This window comes from Crocuta crocuta, unplaced genomic scaffold (genome assembly GCF_008692635.1).
Source record: "Crocuta crocuta isolate KB4526 unplaced genomic scaffold, BGI_CrCroc_1.0 scaffold24, whole genome shotgun sequence".
In the NCBI taxonomy this organism is placed as follows: Eukaryota; Metazoa; Chordata; class Mammalia; order Carnivora; family Hyaenidae; genus Crocuta; species Crocuta crocuta.
In genome coordinates this window covers 4,227,934-4,248,856 of record NW_027530974.1, presented here as the reverse complement: position 1 = coordinate 4,248,856, position 20,923 = coordinate 4,227,934, and the positions used below count along the sequence as shown (strand labels likewise).

At 38.8% G+C, this 20,923-nt stretch overlaps 1 protein-coding gene and 1 non-coding gene across 9 annotated transcripts in view; one reads left to right on the top strand and one right to left on the bottom strand.

Moving 5' to 3' along the window:
- FARS2 (phenylalanyl-tRNA synthetase 2, mitochondrial) overlaps window positions 1-20,923 on the bottom strand; it is a 608,095-nt gene that overhangs the window by 309,376 nt on the left and 277,796 nt on the right. The window lies entirely within an intron of this gene.
- On the top strand, window positions 5,243-5,373 carry LOC144236487 (small nucleolar RNA SNORA38). Its single transcript, XR_013336572.1, has one exon. It is a non-coding gene; the product is annotated as a small nucleolar RNA SNORA38 (small nucleolar RNA).

Genomic DNA, 20,923 nt, shown 5'->3' with positions numbered 1-20,923 from the left:
AACAAAGACACAATCACGAGCAGTTCATTACAGTGGCAATGTTCACCACAAGGGAGTGCAGGTCCTAGACAATGTCCCATGGGGTCCTTCGCCAGGCCAGAGCAGTCCCAGAACAAGGAAGGGTCTGTGCACAACCTGAGCAGGAAGGGGATCTGAAAGGCCTGTGAGGCTGGAGTGCCTGGTGCCAGGTGGATGGGGACTTGTTGCAGCTAGAGAGGCAGTCAGGACCAGACCCACAATAGCAGGCAATGGGCCCAAGAGCACTGACTGCCTCTAAGGGCTTTGAACTTCACCCTTTGAGAATCCAAAGATTATATAAGGAGATTATAATGACAAAGACTGGATAGTTAAAAGTCATCCTTTGAAAAACAAGTGTTTATGTTTTCAGCACAGTATAAACTATGTGAAATAAAATAATGTAAATTTGTACGTAAGGACTGCGAGTTCTGCACTTAAGAGCGATAGCAGAAAAACATGTTTGTGGGCATGAAATGGAAGGCATGGTTAGCAACTCCCAATGGTACTGATAAAAATAATAAATACATTTCTGTTGAAAATAAGAGAAAACAAAAATTCGGGAACATGATGTTTCTAAAGACTGTACTAAAATTCAAAATATGTTAAAAAGAATAAACTAATGACTGCATTTTCAATTTACCATATAAACTAAATAATAAAAATATTTAGGCTTTCATTACAAAGGAAAAAAAAAATCATTCCTCCTTCTCAAAGCTCCCTCGGCCCCTCCAGCCTACATCTTCTACGTTCACAAACATCATCCAATGTCTCAGCACACAGATGCAGTGGATCAGGCACTGCTTTGCTAGCTCTCTTGGATGGTTACCTTATTAGCCAACTCTTATGTTGAACACACTTTGCCTGTGTTGATGGCCAGAGTGCCCGCAGGGAATGTGAACTCCTTAAGAAATTCCAACCCACTTTTGTACCAACCAGGGCACCTGGCAACATGCCAGGCACATGGAAGCAGCAAGTATTGACTCATCAAGTGAGCAATTGGCAAAAGACAGAAAATGGGATTTGGAAATAATCTGTGGAATTCGGTTATAGAGATCTTCCACAATTAACTTCATTATACATTAAACAGAGCAAATCAAATCCTATCACACTAGTAAGAAAAGACGAAGGAATGTAGAAAAAAGGAACAGTATGAAATTCAATTGTTTTAAAGACACAGTGCCTCCCAAATGAGGGGGGATTTTCCTCTCAGCTCTCTGTATCAAGAACATTGTGCTTTCCCTGCAAAAACAGGCATGTTTTTATCTTGTAGGCACTGTGGATAATATTAATTATGCTTCCCTCTTTCCTTCTTACCACTAGGCAGGCATCTAAAGCCAAATTTATATCTCCTTATGGCAACCAACATAAATGTACACTTTTTTGTTGCAACCTTAACTCAGCTTTGTATTTTTCTATGCTTATTTTACCTTTACCTTTTGCCCCTCGATTTTTGTCTTCTCCAGCTGTAACTGTTATCTGTAGATGTCACTATCTCATAGCCTTTGCAGAAATGTGTTTTGAATAAATCTAAATAAATTATTAAGCAAAGGATGCCTTAGTGCTCCACGATTCACTCTGTTGTGCATCCTTTAGGAAAAGAATTTTTCAAACCAAGGCAATTAATCCTCAGTTAAGCTGATTTCCCAATCACACCTACCCAGAATGGCTCCCTTGTCCCCCAACAAAACACCCAGGGAGTGACATGATCAGGTGCATTATTTCAGGTGCATAGCTTTACTTTTCTGTTCCCTGGCTCTTCACAGCTCCTATTGTCTATGTTGATCACTGGGCCTGTCAGGTCTACTTCCTCAGGTCTCTAGAATCTATTTCCTCACTTGAATTTCTACTGCCACAGATATAATTCAAGCTCTCAACATTTCTCTCCCAGGCTATTGTATGATGCTCCAAGCCACTCTCACAGCCTCCCATCTCTTCTCCATCCAATCTATCTTTCAGTCCAGAAGTGGAGGGTTTGTGCCAAAATCCATTCACCCATTCACGCATTTGATAAATATCTACTGAGTACCTACTAAAGGTTAGGTGTGTGTGAGGCACTGGTGGCAAAGAAATAAAGAAACCTGATCTCTCTTCAATAGCTCATGAAAAGAGCAGAGGCAGAGCCATAAACAAACGACACTACAGTATGACAAGTGAGTGTTAAGTCTGACTAGTGTCCTGTCGGGAAATACTGAGCTGAGTACACACGGCACATCTAAGAGCTGCACAGAGCATGCAGTATCTACAGTGAGGGAGGAAGAGAAAGCTGCAGGGGCAGTCCAAGGCCAGGTCAGAAAGGACTGACTTGATATGCTGATCTCAACTCACAATTTCTATTTTAGGGACTTCCAGTGGTCTCCCCATTCCCAGCTTCAAGTAAGGCCCCAATCTTCCTTTCCAATCCATTCTCAACTCCTAGTCCTGTGCCACACCTGACTACACCTCGCTTCTCCAAGACTCAGAGCAACAAGGCCCTTGGCCTGCTTCTAGTCGTTGTCCTGGGGCCACAGAATGCCCCAGCCCATCTCATTCACCTTTGCCTGCTGATAACCCTACTTACCATCTCCTCAAAATTTTGTAATATCACAACCACTAACAGGTATGAGTTAACTATGGTTCCTACCTTCAGAGAGGTTAGTCTTGTGAAAAAAGATGGTAAGCTGAGTACCATAGAGAGAGATTACAAATAGATTCTATCTAGAAGAGATTCCAAAATAAAATATTAATATGCACAGCATTATCCTTAGCTTTACTTCTCTGAATTCTAAGAAAAATCTAGCAGGAATAGTAGCTCATATTGGTCCCATACTACTGGGACAGATGCTGTCCATATCCCCAGATATAGGGTCAGGGCTGTAGGGAGAAAGTCTCCACTAACCATTTTGCCATGAATTATCAAAGTGAGCAGTGAGCGCAAAATCCCAAATTCTTATGATACTTCAAGAGCCATAATACTGACTTACTTGAGAATTAAATACTGAGCAGAACATGTTTCCTGGAGACAGGAATAATTGGATTTTCATGAAACGTAATGCAGTGTTTGTTCATTCTATGTAAACATATACAGATTGCAAGTAAGGCTAGATTAATTCCTCCAAAGCACACTAGATTTCCACCAACATAATGAAGCTGTCTGTAGTAATAAAGCCTTAGAAGTCAACATTTGAAGACTTTTTCATTTATTTCCCTATACCTGAAGTGGCAGGATAAAAATGAGATGAAAATATAGGACTTTAATATGTAAATTAACCCTAAAGTAACTTTTCCAGAAAATATGCAAAAAGCGCAGAATGAAAGCAAGCTCTATCTGCATCTACAGGAATGAGCAGTGACCTAGAAAGTCCTGGAGAGTTTATAGCACTTCCAATCATACCTAAAATACTACATTACAGTCAGTGGAACAAAACTTTCCCCAAATTCTTCCTGAAGGGACATTCATGCAAACAAAGCAGACAATGAGGGGGGAGGACCTTAATTACCTTAGTGGGAAATCACTGGAAGTTTTTCAGGAAAGCAGAGAAATTATAAAAGAGGTGTCCATGATGTATCTAGTGATCTAGTGGCACAGAGTAGAGGAAAAAGACCCAAGATGCAGGGAGGCCAGCGAAGAAAAGGCTACTATAGAAGCTCCAGTGTGCATTCTTGCTGGCTTGCTACCTTCCTTCCTTTCTTTCGAGGCTCCACACCCAACCTGGGGCTTGCACTCAGGACCCTGAGATCGAGAGTCATTGGATGCTCTGCCAACTGAGCCAGCCAGACACCTTTGTTTTTTATGTTTTGTTTTGTTTTGTTTTTAAACCCAGCGTACTCCCCCTTGCCTCTCAACCTCTGAATATGCAGCTGCTATAGCCCAGAACAGAAGTCAGCATGCTACAACCTGCAGGCCAAAGCTGGTCCCCACTCTCTCTGTTTTTGCATGGCCTGCAGGCTAAGGATGAATTTTATGTTTTTAAATGGTTGAAAAATACCAAAGGAAGAATTCTGTTTCATGACATATGGAAACTACATGAGATTTTCAGTGCCCAAAAATAAAATTCTACTGGAACACAGCCACACCTGTTTGTTTACCAATGTCTGTGGCTATTCTCTCACTACAATGGCAGGGTCGAATCACTGCAACAGAGACGGGACAGCCGGCCAAGCCAAAAACGTTTAGCATTTGGTGCATCACAGAACAAGTCTCCTGACTCCTGGCCTCACATGTTTCCCCTTCTCTACAACCTTTCACCCTTAACTCTCCCTGGCTCTCTATGGCCCACACTGGAAGGCCTTTTGGAAGCCATCCCCTAAGTCACATTGGATGCTACCCTCTTTTCTCATAGCACGATGCACAGGCATCACGTCCCACGTCAACTGCATGTTTTACCTGTCCACGTCCCCTACCTGACTGTAAGCTCTGAGGGCAAGGACTGTCTCCAGCTATATGTCTAACCCTAGTTGGTGTGCAGTAAATACTGAATGAATGAATGAATGAATGCATGATGAACAAATGAATGGATATCTGAACCACATGAAAATTCGCCCCTAGGCCAATGAATTCTACTGAATTCAAAAGATAAAGAAACACCAGATAATGTTTATTTTTCTGCAACATTGTATCCCTTGCCCTTTCTCGCCTTTCTCTATTATGATTTTCTTACATTATCTTAATTTCATGACTTTTAACAACACAGAGGACTCCAAAATTTCTTATGAAGCTCACTTACACTTTCTTATCTTTTATGTCCAAGTATCTCCTAGATGTTTCCACCTGAATGTCTTACAGGCACTTTAGACTTAGAAGGTCCAAAGCTTGGGTGCAATCTCCATATCTCTCTCCGGCTTCAGCTTGTGAAGTGGCATTATGAGTCACTAAGGCTAAACCTGGTATCATCTTTAACATCTCCCTCTTGCTCATCCCATTCCAATCCACATGCCAGATATAGCTGCTTTACCCCAGAAATACCTTGAAATCCACCTTCTCTTCTCTTAGTTGTCACAGCTGAAATGCAGGCCATCATTTTCTCACATGGATTAACAGCTTCTATATAGTCTTCCTATCACCAATTTTCACGGTTCTGAAATTCTCTCACCAAAAAAAAATAAAAAAATAAAAATAAAAAATAAAAAAACCCAACCTAAACCTGGTCATATTATTTCACCACTTAAAAAAAATCTCTAATGGGAAGAAATGAGCAAGAGATGTAAGGACTGTTCATAGAAAATAAAATAAAAATGTCTCTTTCTACCCTCCTACAAAGGTGTGTCTGTAGTTCTCTGTCTTTGGACATGTAAGAGTTGGAGGAAAAGAAACATGGACTTGGAGAAGTCTGGGGCCAGCTTGCTCCATGCAGGCTCAAGATCAACCATCCAACAGAGAAAAAAAAAAAGTCTCTTTCTATATATGAAAAGATGCTTAGCCCTCACTCAAAAGAAATACAAATTAAAATGACCCTGACCCACAGTTTTCATTTATCAGATTAGCACACATCCCAATGCTTGATCACATACATGTTGGCAGGGGTGTGAGGAAGTAAGAACTCTCACACATCACAGGTGGGAATAAAAACAGGCAGCTTGACATGGTTATCTATCAAGTGTACTTGACAGGCATGAGGGCTATACAAATTATAAATACTGGTGGGCGGGGGGTTGGTGAAATAGGTGAAGGGGATTAAGAGTACATTTGTCATGGTGAGCACTGACTAATGTATAGAATTGCTGAATCACTAGATTGTACACCTGAAACTAACAGAACATTGTATGTTAACTACACTGGAATTATAATTAAATATACATACATATACACACAAAATTATAAAATTTTTTATACTGAATGTACTGTTGACCTAGCAATTCCATTTCAAGGAACCAATCTCACAGAGATGCTTGTTATGAAATGTGACATGTGTACAGAGTAATTCACTGAAAGACTGTTTTTAATAGCAAAAGATTGGAAACCATACAAAACGCCTACCAACTCAGCACTAGTTAAATACATTATGGCTCATACACGGAATGGAAAACCAGGCAGCTGTGAATATAAATGAGTACGCTTTCTAACATACAAAGATCTCTAAAGCACACTGTAAATGAAAAAAAGAAAATGTAAAATAATACAGTATACCATTTGATTTCAAGAAGAAAAAAAAGAATATATATGTGAGTTGCATTTAAAAACTACGTGAATACAAAAAAAAGAAAAATCAGAAGCAAAAGCAGTGGAAGGAAGAGTACACATGCTCACGTGCACACACACACACACACACACACACACACACACATGCCCCACATACCACACCACACACAGGTGAGCACACACACCACACACCCACCCACACATACCACAAACCCCAAATGAATGTATTACCTAGAAAATAAAAGTACATAGTAAATGGACAGGCCTCCTTCTACTCTGTTATCCCTTCTCCCCTCCCCCCAAATAAACCCTACTGGCTACAATAGTATGGTATTAAGCCCACACTACTTAATTTTGCCAAAAAGCCCATCACACTACAGGCCCCCTAGATCCAACTCCCAACACATACTGCTCCAATCATATACAAATTCTCTGCCCTCAAACATCCCAAATCTTTTAGTAGTCTATATCTTTGAACATGCTGCCCCTTCTGCCTAGAAGGCCGTACGTTTTCTCTTGCGTTGGGGCAAGGTCCTATCCATTCTTTAAGATCAAAGTAAAAGAACACCTCTTCAACAGTAACCTTCTGGGACAACTTCCCTGAACCCTCTTTGAACCCACTTGCCACCGGGCACGACAACTCTGTTTCTGAGGCCCTATGTGGGACTATATCCTTTATTAGACCATTAGCTCCTTGGGGTCAGGAACTCTGCCTTTTTCATCTCTCATCAAGCATCTACCTTTTCATCAAATGCTACCTGCCCTCCTTACCCCTTCCTCATCTGATGAATATTTTGCCCTTCTGGGTAACAAATGCCTTCACGTAAGAAATTGCACTTGTCTGAATAAGGTTCTTAAGGCAGAAAACATGGCAGTCCTTAAGGCAGTCACAAACTGGTTCAGTGACCCTCAAATCATACCTGCATTTGGTTCTCTACCACACATACCTAAAACTACTCCATTAAACAATTCTAACTCCTCACATGTAAACTAAGGGTAATCAGTGGTTCTCAACTTTTCAAAGCCACAGAACCCTTTGAGAATCTAATGAAACTACAACTACTCTCCTCACCACCCCCTGCCCTAACATACCAGTTGGCATGTACTTTCAGGGGATTCAGAATTAATGAAATCTGAAGATTCCAACTTTTACTCTCCAAAGGATGGAACAGTTAAAGTAAGGAGAGAAAGGATCTAACACTTTTATGCACCAAATACTCCACAAAGCACATTATATGCACTAATTCATTTATTTTTCAAACCAAACCAAAAAAGTACCTATTATCATTCTCATTCTATAAATGAGGTACTGGAATTCAGGGATGTTAAGTAATAAATGTGTTTGTCAATGAAAGTATAATTTTCTGGCCTAAATCCCCCAATATTTTCTATACATATATCTATCCTATGGTGTTTGAGGAAACCGATCAGCAGTAGCTAATAAGTACCAGAATAAGCAAGTCCTATGAGATACTGTCCTTTCCTGTCCCCACCTTCTCCCCATGTCTACTATTCCATACACCACCAAGATAATGACAAAGAATGCCCCAAAAGCCAGACCCATCAATGGCTAACAGAGAAATAACCAGCCATGGACAAGGGGAAAAAAAACCTGACTTATTAAGCAAGTCAATTTCAAAATCCCATACCTAAAGAAAGGGAGCTATACAAAGACTTATTCAGGTCTGCTCAGGTAGAGACATATTCTCTGTGCCAGCCAACCAATGTAGACTATTGGTTGATACCAGTTACTCTCCAGGAGGCAAATACACTTGGACTTAGAGTAGACAGAGAGAGAGCCTGTCCAAGAAGAGTCAGAATAATCTTCTAGAAGAGATAATAAAAGTCAACTCACCACATGCATTTCATCCAGGAGTGAATCCATGAGCAGGGCTAAAAGCCTATCCAATTCAGAAGAGTTCTCATTAAACAGAAAGAAAATGTTCTTCTTTTACTGCAGAGTTCATCTGGCCTTTACTGCCTCTTCTCTCTTAAAAAAATGCCTCAGTGATAAGAAAGAAGTAATGCTAGTTACGTATGGCTCAGGCAACTGATAGTATAGAGGGTAGAGGGTAGGGGTCATGGAATTCACTTATAATTCTCTGGAGGGCGTACAGTGGCGAAGCATGCCCAAAGGTTCTGCGTATCACTTATGTCTAGAAACACTCAACCAGGACTACCTGATCCCTTCAGCATGTTCAGAATGTGGCCCCAAGCACATAAAGCCTGGCAATAACTCCTAAGATTCACTCCAGTCTAGTCTGCCTCTCTCTCTCCTGCCACTGCTTCAGCTAGTGCTCTCATCATTTAGAGTCCAGACTGTTCACCTGGTCTCCTTCTCTTTGAACTTGCATTTCTCCAAATCCCTCTCCTCAGTAATTCCAGTTTCTAAAATACAAACCTGATCAAATCTTTCTCCTACTTCACAATCTCCCAATTCTTGCTACTACCAGAAGATGAGACGTAAGATCTTTTATATCCCCTCCAAGCTCTTCCAAGCTGACTATGACCAAGGAGGTCTTCTGCCTCCTCTACTTGGTTCCCATGCCTTGGGTCTGACCAGTACCCCATACTAACCAGTCTTTCCTGAACACATGGTGCTGCCTCTTACCCTACACATCTCTGCAAAAGCTACTCTCTTTGCCTAGAAAGCAATTCTACTTCATTCTACTACTATTATGTAACCTGATCAACTTTATTGGTCACTTCAAGCAATACAACCTTGGTGAAGCCTTGCCCAGTTTCTTGAGAAAGGGTGTCTTCCTTCAACTGTTATCACAGCGCCATGGACACAGCAGATGCTTCATTGGCAGTCCCTTCCATTGGATTGTAACTCCTTCTTCAAAGGCAGAAATGACATCTGTATGTGCAGCACCTATCATGATGGCTGCCACACAGATACTTAATAAATGTTTGTTGAAGGAATGGACAGAGGGAAGGAAGGCCGATTCTAATAAATGGAAGTATGAAATAATGGATTTCGAGAGCTTTTCCTTCTTAATGCCCTCAAAGCCCCAAACCCCTCAATTTCCAGGGCTCCACAGAGTCTAAAATGCCAAATGAATGTTTTAAATTATGTATGTTAACATCAGTTGCTTTCCCTCATAGTGAAGGCACTCCTCAAGGTAAAATTTTAAAAGACTATCTTACTATACTTTGTCATTACTTCCCCAAAACACACTTTTATTAGGCTCCTAGTTTGCAGTCAACCCCAGGCAACCAAGGGGCAAGCATTTTCCTATGTGTCCTTCTTAGAGTATGCTCCACAAAAGGGATTTTTTTCTTAAGTTTGGAAATGCTGCCCTCTCGATCCCTTGCACAGAGCTAGGTCTTCCTAGCTCAGAGATGCTCTCTGCTAAGCAGAGCTGTAGGACTTTGTCAACTCGGTAATTCCCACACTTAGTTGAATATAAAATCTTCTCTTGTGTGAAACACCCAACAGTACCCAGTGCTCCATGTCATACACTTTGAGAACTGTTAACACTTGACCAAATCCTGAATTATGTCAATGAAAGAAAATCTTTGAGAATCTGGTATAATTTTGCCTAATGACATTACTTCATTTTATCTATGGACATAACAGGGCCATTTCATGAAGATACTGTTTCCAACCTAAAACACAGAATCAAACCTTAAAAAAAAAAAAAAATACAAGAAAAATAACTTAACCAGATTGTGTTTATCCCCACAGTACCATAAATAATTCCTAAACTTCTAAATTGCCTTTTTGCGAGGGAGAAAATAAAATTGAGCCATTGAGGAGCACATCGCTACCTGCCTGCAAAGCTGCAGTAATCCCATGAAGCAAGAGTTTCATAAATAGTTTAAATAAAATTCAATTATATGAACATTCTTTTTTTTTTTTAACACAGAGTTTCTTTAAGGGGGTGTGGGGAAGAAACCTGATTAACCAACCATATATACCAAAGTCCTGCTGTTATGCAATTTTCCATGTGGTGCTATAAAACAAAACACAATCCCCTGTGGGTTTTATTAATATTAAAAATCTCTAGCTTGTTTAAGAGGCCAGATCTTAAGATCTGAGACCTAAAAAGAAATCTGGAGTTTATATCATCTAGGCCCTGTATTTTACAGATAAAGAAAATGAGACACTCAGGCCTTACCCAAAATGTCTGCAGCAAGGAGTGGCCAGGACTGACTATAGGCAGATATTCCCTCTGAGGCCCTGCACTTCCCACTGCATCTTTCTGTGTTAGAAGCTGAGAGTAGATAGGCCAGGGGCCAGGCTGGGAAACTGGGTGGTTTCCCTGCACATTTTATTGTTTCAATAAGCCTGGAGAAAGAACAGTTAATATCAGGATGAGGAAGAAGGGGTCCACCCATCCAATACCCATCGTTAAAACCAAAAAATTCCCTACTATCACAAAGCTCACATTCTAGTGATTTCAGAGGTTTCTACCCAAGACTGATTAAAGTCAGAAACCTAGCACTGAAACCATAAGAAGGTTATACTGAGGGGTGTCTGGATGGCTCAGTAGGTTAAATGTCTGATTCTTGATTTCAGCTCAGGTCATGATCTCATGATTTATGAGACTGAGCCCCGTGTTGGGCTCTGTGCTGGCAGTGCGGAGCCTGCTTGGGATTTTCTCTCTGCCCCTCTCTCTCTAGCCCTCCCCCACTCATGCTCTCTCTCAAAAATAAATATTAAAAAAAAAGGTTATATTGAGAACACATACATGTACACAGGTGCACACACACACATACTCACACACGTGCACACACACACACACACACACGATCCTCCATTTCAGTAGCATTTCATAAACTCCCATGGGGAAAATTTTCCAGATAAATCCCATCCTGAATCACTCCCTGGTTTAGGGAACAACCACAACACACACTAAAATACTAGGAAACAATTTCAATGGCTTCTCAGGAGCAGTGGGGTGGGTAGAAAAAGTCCAGCTTTTTCAACCATCCTTGTCACTAAGCTAGTAAGGGAAGTGATAAGGAAAACTTGAAAGAAGTAAATCAATCCTATGAAATGATATTTCAAGAGAGAATCTTACGTACCTATGAGCACTGCGTAAGCTGAGGAACCATACACAGGACCACCACAATGTATGTTTTAAAGCCAGCTACTGCGGGTGGACAAAGCAGTACACTACCTCAGTGGTGTACAACCATAACCACATGTCTATGGGGTTGGGGCTCGACTGGGGCTCAGGGAGTCCAGATTGGGCTGGGCTTAAGCTCCAGGTTGATTTAGATCCATTCTGTGTGCTTCCTACTGTTCTAATACCAGCAGGCTATGCATGTTCATCTCATTAAAAGGAGGGGAACAGAAAAGGGCAAAACCAACTGCCTAGTACATTTCAAGCCTCTCTTCATATCATATCTGCTAATATATCGTTAGCAAAAACAGTCACGCGGCCAAGCCCAAAAATCAACAGAGAAGGAAAATCTATTCCTCCAAGGTGGGAAGTACTTTCAAGGTCATGGGGGCAAAGTTCATGGATACAGGGAGGGCGTACAAACTGGGAACAATAATGGAGTTTAATGAAAGAAACAACATTTTGCAACATTCCAAACTTGCCAAATTTCCGTTTCTTCCTAATCCAAACCCCTTATTTGGAAACTGGTAAACTACTCCGTTGCTTTTAAAGCTAATGCTTAGATTATGTTATTGAGGTTACTGTTTCAGGAATAGGGGAGACAATAGGAAAAAAAAGAAAAACAGTTGAAAATGGAAAATTAAGTCCATATTGATGGAAGAAGGCAATTGCTTTATATTTGTGAAATGTGTAAGTCTTTACATACTGAAAATACTACACTGGGCAGATTCTCTGCTATCCAGAAGTCTCCTAGATATAGAAAGTATGCCACAGACAGTATGAAGTACATTCTACCACAGCTGCAAAAATATCAGAAAATGGGGCACCTGGGTGGCTCAGCTGGTTAAGCATCTGACTTTTGATTTCAGCTCAGGTCATTATTTCACGGTTTGTGAGATTGTGACCTGCTTTGGGCTCTGCCCTAACAGTGGGGAGCCTGCTTGGAATTCCCTTTCTCCCTCTCTCTCTACCCCTCCCCTACTCACTCTCTCCATCTCAAACTGAATAGATAAACATTAAAAAAAATCAGAAATGTACTCATACCACAACCTGAAATCAACTTACCAAAACCTTTATTTTCATTGCAATAATGGGAATATTGAAGGGGTGACATGTAGTCTAAGTAGAGCTAGAGAGAACTAACAAATATACCAGGAGACAAATCAAATTCTGTACAAATACTGTAACTGGAATCCCCAAGCAAGTTCCAAGCTACATTTCCTAGTCAAACAAGTGTATCCTACAGCATACCTTCCCAGCTAGAGAAACTGTCATAGGGGGTAGGACCAAGTCTGACAGAACATTAGGAAAAAGAAGGTAGATGTTTGAAAGTCATTAAATATTTAGAATCCCCATACTGAAAATATGAATGATATAGCAATAACATCAGAGATTTAAAACACCAGAATCAATAATGACAAGCAGAAGGGTTATCTTTACAGAACCTGTCAACTAACACCCACTCACATTCCCTGATGAAGTGACTTTTTTTTGGAGAATGGCATTATATGAAGAAATCTAAAGTTACTCAGGTAAGAAATGCATATATTCCATTTATGAAAGAGCAACTGGGAAAAAAAAAAAGTCACCTACTAGAGAATACAATTATAATACATAAAAATGACAGATGATGAGCATTCAAAATAAACAATTCCTACCAATCACTTAAAAAAAAAAAAAGACAAATAGAAAAGTGAGCCCATCTGGAAAAGCACAAAAGAAAAACTATCAGTTTCAAATAAACATATAAAAAATGTATTCACCTTAATATAATCAAGTGAGTACAAACGAAATGATAGTGAGATACTATTTTAAACCCAGTAGTCAACAAATAATTTGAATGAAGTCAAGTGTAAAAGAAGATACAGAGCAAGAAAAACTTTCACACAAATGCACAAGGTAGTGTAAATTTGACCAACCACTCAGGTAAACAATCTTGTAATGGCCAATAAAGCTTATGATGTTCATACGAACTAACTTGGGAAACCCACTGCTAAATATAATATACATCAGAGAAACTCTTACACGTATATACATAGGAAGTACAGGAATGTTCAACAATAGCATTTGTAATAGGAAAAAAAGAGAAAAAATTGGAAATAATCACATGCTCACTAGATGAATAAACTATGGCGTATTCATCCAATAGAATTTAAGTAGTGAAAAATGACTGAACTAAAACTCTACATATAACAACACAGATGAACTTCACAATGCTACATGAAAAAGTAAAGTCATACAAGGATAGCATAATTCCATTTGCAAAAATATCAAAGCCCATGAAAGTTAACTTTTTATAATATACATAGTAAATATATAATAAAATCAAGATAATAACACAAAATCAAAATAGTGATTGCTCATAGGATGGAGGGAAAGAGGGAAGATACTAACAAAAAGGGATATATACAGTGGGGTCAGGGAGGTTTGGCTGTATAATGTCCTTTGTCTCTTAAGATAGGTGGGGGGTAGTAGACTGATAGATAAAATAAAGCACTGGAATGCAGAGAGATACAGACAGATAAGCAGACAAAGTATAAAAGTAAAGTATTTCAATGACAATAATTTTAAAAAAAATAACTCCTAAAAAATTAGAGAGACTTCAGTAGGTTTACAGGAAAAAGTAGAGAATGAATAGAAGAAGAACTAAGTTGGAAGACTCACACTTTCCAATTCTAAAACTTATTGCAAAGCTACAGGACTCAAAATATGTGGTAATGGTGTGAGGACAGAAACACAGAACACTGGAATAGAACTGAGAGTTCAGAAATAAACCTATACATCTATGGTCAACTGATCTTTGACAGAGGTGCCTAAAGCTTTCAATGGAGAAGGAATAGTTTCTTGAGCAAATGGTACTGGAACAACTGGATGTCTACACGCAAAAGAATAAATGTGGACCTCTACCTCACATCATGTACAAAAATTAACACAAAATGGATAAATGACCTAAATACAAGAGCCCAAACCACAAACATAGGGGTAAATCTAGTTGACCTTAAGTTTGACCATAGATTCTTAGATATGACACTAAAAGCAAGTGCAAGAGAAGAAAAAGAACACATAAATTAGATTTCATTAAAATCTAAAAATTTTAGGGGTGCCTGGGTGGCTTAGTTGGTTAAGCGACCGACTTCAGCTCAGGTCATGATCTCATGGTTCGCGGGTTCGAGCCCCGCGTTGGGCTCTGTGCTGACAGCTAGCTCAGAGGCTGGAGCCTGCTTCATATTCTGTGTCTCCTCTCTCTGACTCTCTCCTGCTCACACTGTCTCTCTCTTTCAGAAATAAATAAAAAACATTTAAAAAAATCTAAAAATTTTGTGCTTCAAAGGACATATCAGAATCGAGATATAAAAAGACAACCTATAGAATTAGAGAAAATATTTACAAATCATACATCTGATAAAGGTCTAGTATTTAGAATATATAAAGACTTCTTACAACTCAGCAACAAAAAGACCATCCAATTTTTTAAATGAGCAAAGGGGCACCTGGGTGGTTCAGTCAGTTAAGCATCCGACTTCAGCTCAAGTCATGATCTCACAGTTCATGAGTTTAAGCCCCATGTCAGGCTCTGTGTTGACAGCTTAGAGCCTGAAGCCTGCTTTGGATTCTGTGTCTCCCTCTCTGTCTACCCCTCCCCTGCTCCTTCTCTTGTTCTCTTTCTCTCTCGTAAATAAACGTTAAATAAATTTTCTTTAAAATAAGCAAAGAAATTGAATAGACACATTTTTAAAGAATATATACAAATAGCATATGAAAATATGTTTAATATTATAAGCCATTAGGGAAATAAAAATCAAAACCACAGTGAGGGACTACTTCATACCTACTATGATGGCTATAAAACAAACCAAAACAATACCAGGCAAACAGAAAATAATAAGCAATGGCAAGGAAGAGGAGAAATAGAAGTTTCATATATTGCTGGTGGGAAGGTAAAATGGTTTAGCCATTGTGGGAGATAATTTGGTACTTCCTCAAAAAGTTAAACACAATTACTATATGACACAGCAATTCTACTCCTAGTTATGAACCCAAATAAATGGAAAACAATGACTCAAATACATGTAACATGCACACTCACAGCAGCATTATACACAACAGCCAAAATATGGAAATAGCCCAAATGCCTGTATAAAGACTATTTACTGTCAACAATCTATTGTTACATAAATTGCCAAAAGACTACCCCACAATGGCTACACAACCATTAACAATGATTATGTAGGTAAATATTTGGTAAAATGAAAAAACACTCATGTCAAATTTGTTGTGGAAAAGCATAATACAAAAAAAATCAAAGGATGATTCTATTTTTCTAAAATATATACAATTTTTTCATTTGGGTATGGCCAATAATTATATATATGCATCTTTTAAAAGTTTTACCTAGGTAAAAAGCAACAGAATTGCTTTTATTTTCTTTTTTATATCTTATTTTTTAAATTTTACAATGAGTACATATTGTTTTTATGTCAGAAAGAAAATCTCATCTTACCCATTTTGAAAAGGGAAAAAGGATAAAGGCTAAGTAAATATTTGAACAGATATCTCTACTCTGACAGCTTGAAAATGTGTCACTAGGAGGAACTACAAGGCCACGCATACATGTGGGGCTGATACATATTTGTTGCTTTTCTGAAAGGGCACTAACAGGGCCAAGACTGACTTAAGGGAAGGGAGGAAAGTTAGAAGGCTAAAGGAAAGGAAGGGAGGGAAGGAGAAAGATTGGAGTGAGACGGGAAGGAAAGGAAGAAACTAGAATCTGCCAGATCTTAGTCTCAACTGGGTGTTTTACCTAAAAAGTGCATTGTGTTTAATTTTAATTAATAAAATTGACAGATTGGGGCGCCTGCGTGGTTCAGTCGGTTGAGTGTCTGACTTCAGCTCAGGTCATGATCTCATGGTTTGTGAGTTCGAGCCCTGCATCAGGCTCTGTTGCTGACAGCTCAGAGCCTGGAGCCTGCTTCGGATTCTGTGTCTCCCTCTCTCTCTGCCCCTCTCCTGCTCACCCTCTCGTCTCTCAAAAATAAATAAACATTAAAAATTTTTTAAAAATAATAAAGTTGATAGGTTAAATATACAAGTGGACCCAATATACCCACACTTTTCTGGCACCACACAGATAAGTCCATGTAATTATCCTTTTACCAGGGGTGTCTTCACAATCTAATCTCGAGTTTGGTCTCACTATGGAGGTATGAGCCCTCTATCCCTCTGATTGCAATTTAAATCCCTGGACAAGGACACGGACACACACACACACACACACACACACACACACACACACACACACTAAAAAAGCACTATGAAAAGTATATAGACAAATTTTGATTGAAAGTCAAAACTTGGAGAAACAACCTATATAGGAGGAATTTCATGTTTGTTTGCTTCTCCCATGTTTCTACTCCACAGGTGCGCCTCAGCTGCAGAGCTGCATAGCATCCTGGGCAGCTAAGGCTCCAAGAGAAACCTGTCCTTCTATATTCAGGGGAAGGGCTCTGTGACTTGCAGTGGAGAAGAGCCCAGAGGAGATGCCCTAATTCTACCTGCATAAGCATCAGCCTAACCCCTGACTACACATGCCCAGCACAGACTCAAGCCAGCATAGCAAAAGTTGAGAAAACTGAAATGAGATATGAACCATTCACATGAGTTTCAGAATAACCCCTCAAGTACATATGTGCAGGAAGGACAGAGATCAGCATTGCTAAGACTTATACTGAGATCTAAATCACTACCCATAGGAAAGATGTCAGAACTAAGGCCTAAACCTCACCAAGTGACCATCTACTAAAATATCAACAGTTATCACAAATTTAAAACAGGACAGAGTGCATACAACTTCCAGTTCACAACTTCTAGCACACAGAGTTATTCAGCAAAGAACCAAGAAAATGTGATAAATTCTAAATAGAATTCATTCTTGATGTGATTCAGATGTTGGAACTATGAGAGAGATATTTTATAGCAATTACTATACTATATTCCATGAGGTAAAGAAAAACACAATTGATAAGAATGAAAATATAGGAATTCTCAGAAGGGAAATAGGTACCAATAAATAAATTAAAAACAAATACAAAGTTAAAAAATATATTCTGAAATAAAAAAATATATTTTATGACCAAGGCAGCTCTGAGGAGGTGATACAGGACATGAACATGGAACAGATATTATCTAGTATGAAAAACAGCAACAGATAGAGAAAAGTGAGCAGAGCCTTGGGATATTCTGGGATAAAACTGAAAGATCTAACATGGATATAACTTGAGCTCTAGAAGGGGAGGAGAAAAAGATTGAGATAGAAAAATTATCTGAAAAAATGACCAGAAACTTCTCAAAACAGGTGAAAAACATAAATTCATAGACTCCAGCTCAGTGAACCTCAAAACAGATAGAGTCCAAGAAAACCACACCTCGATGCATCAAAACCACACTGCTGAAAACCAAAGGTAAAGAAAACAATCTTTAAAGTAGCTAAAGAAAGACAACACATTACATTTCAGTGAACAATGATTGAAATGATTCTGTGGTTCTCTACACAAACTGTAGAGGCAGAAAACAATGGAATAAACATCTTTAAATTGTTAAGAAAAAAGATCTACCAATTCAGAATTCTATTCTCAGTAAAAATATTCTTCATGGTAAGGGGCAAATAAAGACATTCTCGGATAAAGAAGCACTAAGAAATTCATCAACATGTTCTGTAAGACTGGTAAGGGAAGTTTTCCATACAAAAGGGAAAAAATACCAGAGGGAAACAAGCATCTTCAGGAATGAAAAGAGCAAGAGAACTTGTAAAGAGCTAGGTAAATAGAAAAGAAAACTATAGTCTCTTAAGTTCTTTAAAATGCATATGACTTTTTAAAGCAAAAAAGTTTAACACTGAGTGGTGAGGTCTTCAATGTATGTAGACATAACACATGTAACTATAACAACATAAAGGCAACTGTAAACAGGGGGTAAGGCTAAAGTGCATATTTTAATATAAATAAAACAGATTTCAAGAAAAAGAGAAGTACCAGAGTTAAAGATGATATTTCATGCTGATAAAAGAGGCAACTCATGAAGAAGACATCAGAGCTATAAAAGCATATACATCTAATAATATAGCTTCAAAAAACATGAAGAAAAATTGATGGAATAAAAGAGCAAACAGACAAGCCTATAATCATAAGTAGAAAATTTTAACATTCTTTTCTGGGAAATTGATAGAATATTAAGCCCCCAAAAAGCAGTAAACATAAAAGAGCTGAATGCTATTCAATTACATTGATCTTTTTGACATTTATAGAACATTCCACTCCTAGATTTTTTCCAAGGGAAATGGAAACATACATACACACACACAAAGACTGTTATACAAATATTTATAGCAGCTTTATTTGTAATAGCTCAAACTGGGAACAGCCTAAATGTCCATCAACAAGTGAATGGATCATCAAATTGGGTAGGTCTATACAATGAAACAATAAAAACAAAAAGGAATGATGTATACAACACTGATCAATATATACAACATGGATTAATCTCAAAATCATTATGCTGAGGGAGAGAAGCAAAACATAAAGAATACATATGGTATGATTCCACTTATATAAACCTCTAGAAAATCCAAACTAATCTTATAATGACAGAAGTAGATGGGTGGTTGCCTAGCGACAGGGTGGAGGGAGGGACAGATTACCAAAAGGGCGCATGGCAACTTTGGTTGGTAATGAAAATGTTTATTATCTTAACAGTGATGATGGTTTCATGAGTATACACATATGTCAAAAACGGATCAAACTGTACAGTTTAAATATTCATAGTTGATTACACATCAATTATACGCCAATAAAATTGGAGAAAATGTTCAACATAAAGATAGGGTTTTCAAAGCATGGTCTGAGTGTGGGTCAATCACAAGATTTATCTAGGCAATTTGTTTAAAATGTACATCTCAGGAGTAACTGGGTGGCTTCGTTGGTTAAGCGTCCGATTTCAGCTCAGGTCATGATCTCACAGTTTGTGAGTTCAAGCCCCACAATAGACTCTGTGCTGACTCAGAACCTGGAGCCTGCTTCAGACTGTGTCTCGTTCTCTCTCTATGCCCTCTCTTGCTTGTACTGTCTTTCTCTCTCTCTCAAACATAAACATTAAAAAAAAATTTTTTTAATGCACATCTCAATCCTCATCCTAGACCTACATACTCTGATATGAACATTTTACAAATGCTCTCCAGGTGATTACCAGGCACACACTTAACCACTAGTTAAGGCCCAGTTCAAATGCCACCTCCTCTCTGATGCTTCTATTGAAGCTAACGGATGGACACAGTCCCTTCTTCACACCTCCCAAAGCTCCATCTCAAGAGTGGCACTTATGTTACCATGCTCTAATTATATAGTCTCATCTTCCCTACTACATGCTAAGTTTTACAGGGAGAGGTCACATCTTAATGGTGTTCGTGTCCTCCTCTTTGGGAGGCACAGTGCCTTACACACAAAAGATGCTAAGTAGACGAACGGCAAGTCTGCCTGTATATAATACTATGCCTGGTACAGACACACATCTTGCTTGAATCCTCTAAAAGTTCTCCAGCTGAGATTAATAACACTGAATGTCACAAGTGGTGCAGAGGCTTCAGAGATTGGCTACCAAGACAGTAATAGACTGGAGATAGCTATTTATTCACATAGGAAAAGAAGCACTGGGTATCCTACTTGGACATACAAGCAAAGTTCATAAAGTACACAACTCCTTGCAAACAGAAATCTAAATTGTTCCGGGACACACATTTCAAATACTCATATTTCTAGCATTCCATCCCGAATGTAATCAGGACAAGGTCTTGGCACAATCTTTTTCAATCTCTTCTTCCCCCCCGTTCTGCTTGCCATACCTCTGTTACAAATACTTACCACACAGTATTGTAATCATTTGTATGCCTGTGTAGGCTATGCTATTCCCAAAGGAAGAACAATGCTTATTTTATTTTTCTATAGCCTTAGAAGGAATTCAAGAGAAATTTGACAAATCAACAACAACAAATGATTGTTAACACTGGAAACTGGGAGCCTGGGTGGCTTAGTCAGTTTAGCATCCAACTCTTGGTTTCAGCTCAGATAATCTCTCTGTTTGTGAGTTCCAGACCTGCATCAGTCTCTGAGATGACAGTGTAGAGCCTACTTGGGATTCTCTCTCTCTCCCTCTGTGTCAAAAATAAATAAACTTAAAAAAAAAAAACACGAAACTGTTCATGTACATATTTACAAGGTTTTCCCAAAAGAGCCCACTTTTAAATTTTGAAAAGACATGAAGAAAGAGATTCCATCTTTTAAATGTTATATTCCACTACAGAGCTTTTTCTATCCTCGGGCCTATGTACAATCTTCTAAATTTCACAGGGGCTCAATAAATGGTAAATTCCTTCCTGGTACAGTGACAGCCTACAGTCACCCTGGTGATGATTTTAGATGTTTGTGCTTCGTATATTACCTGAAAAGACATCAGCAGCCTGAGTCAACCCAATGGGAAATGAGGGTGTGGTATTTGGGGACATGACTCAGTACTGTCCTCAAAGAAAAACCAATCAAATCATGACAATTGTCACCACCCACATCACGATTACTAAATCTAAGAAAACTGAAAGCAATGATAAAGACACTATAAAATAAAGAAGAAATAAAGTAAAATTTTATAATCTATGTGAAAAAGCCTTCTCTTC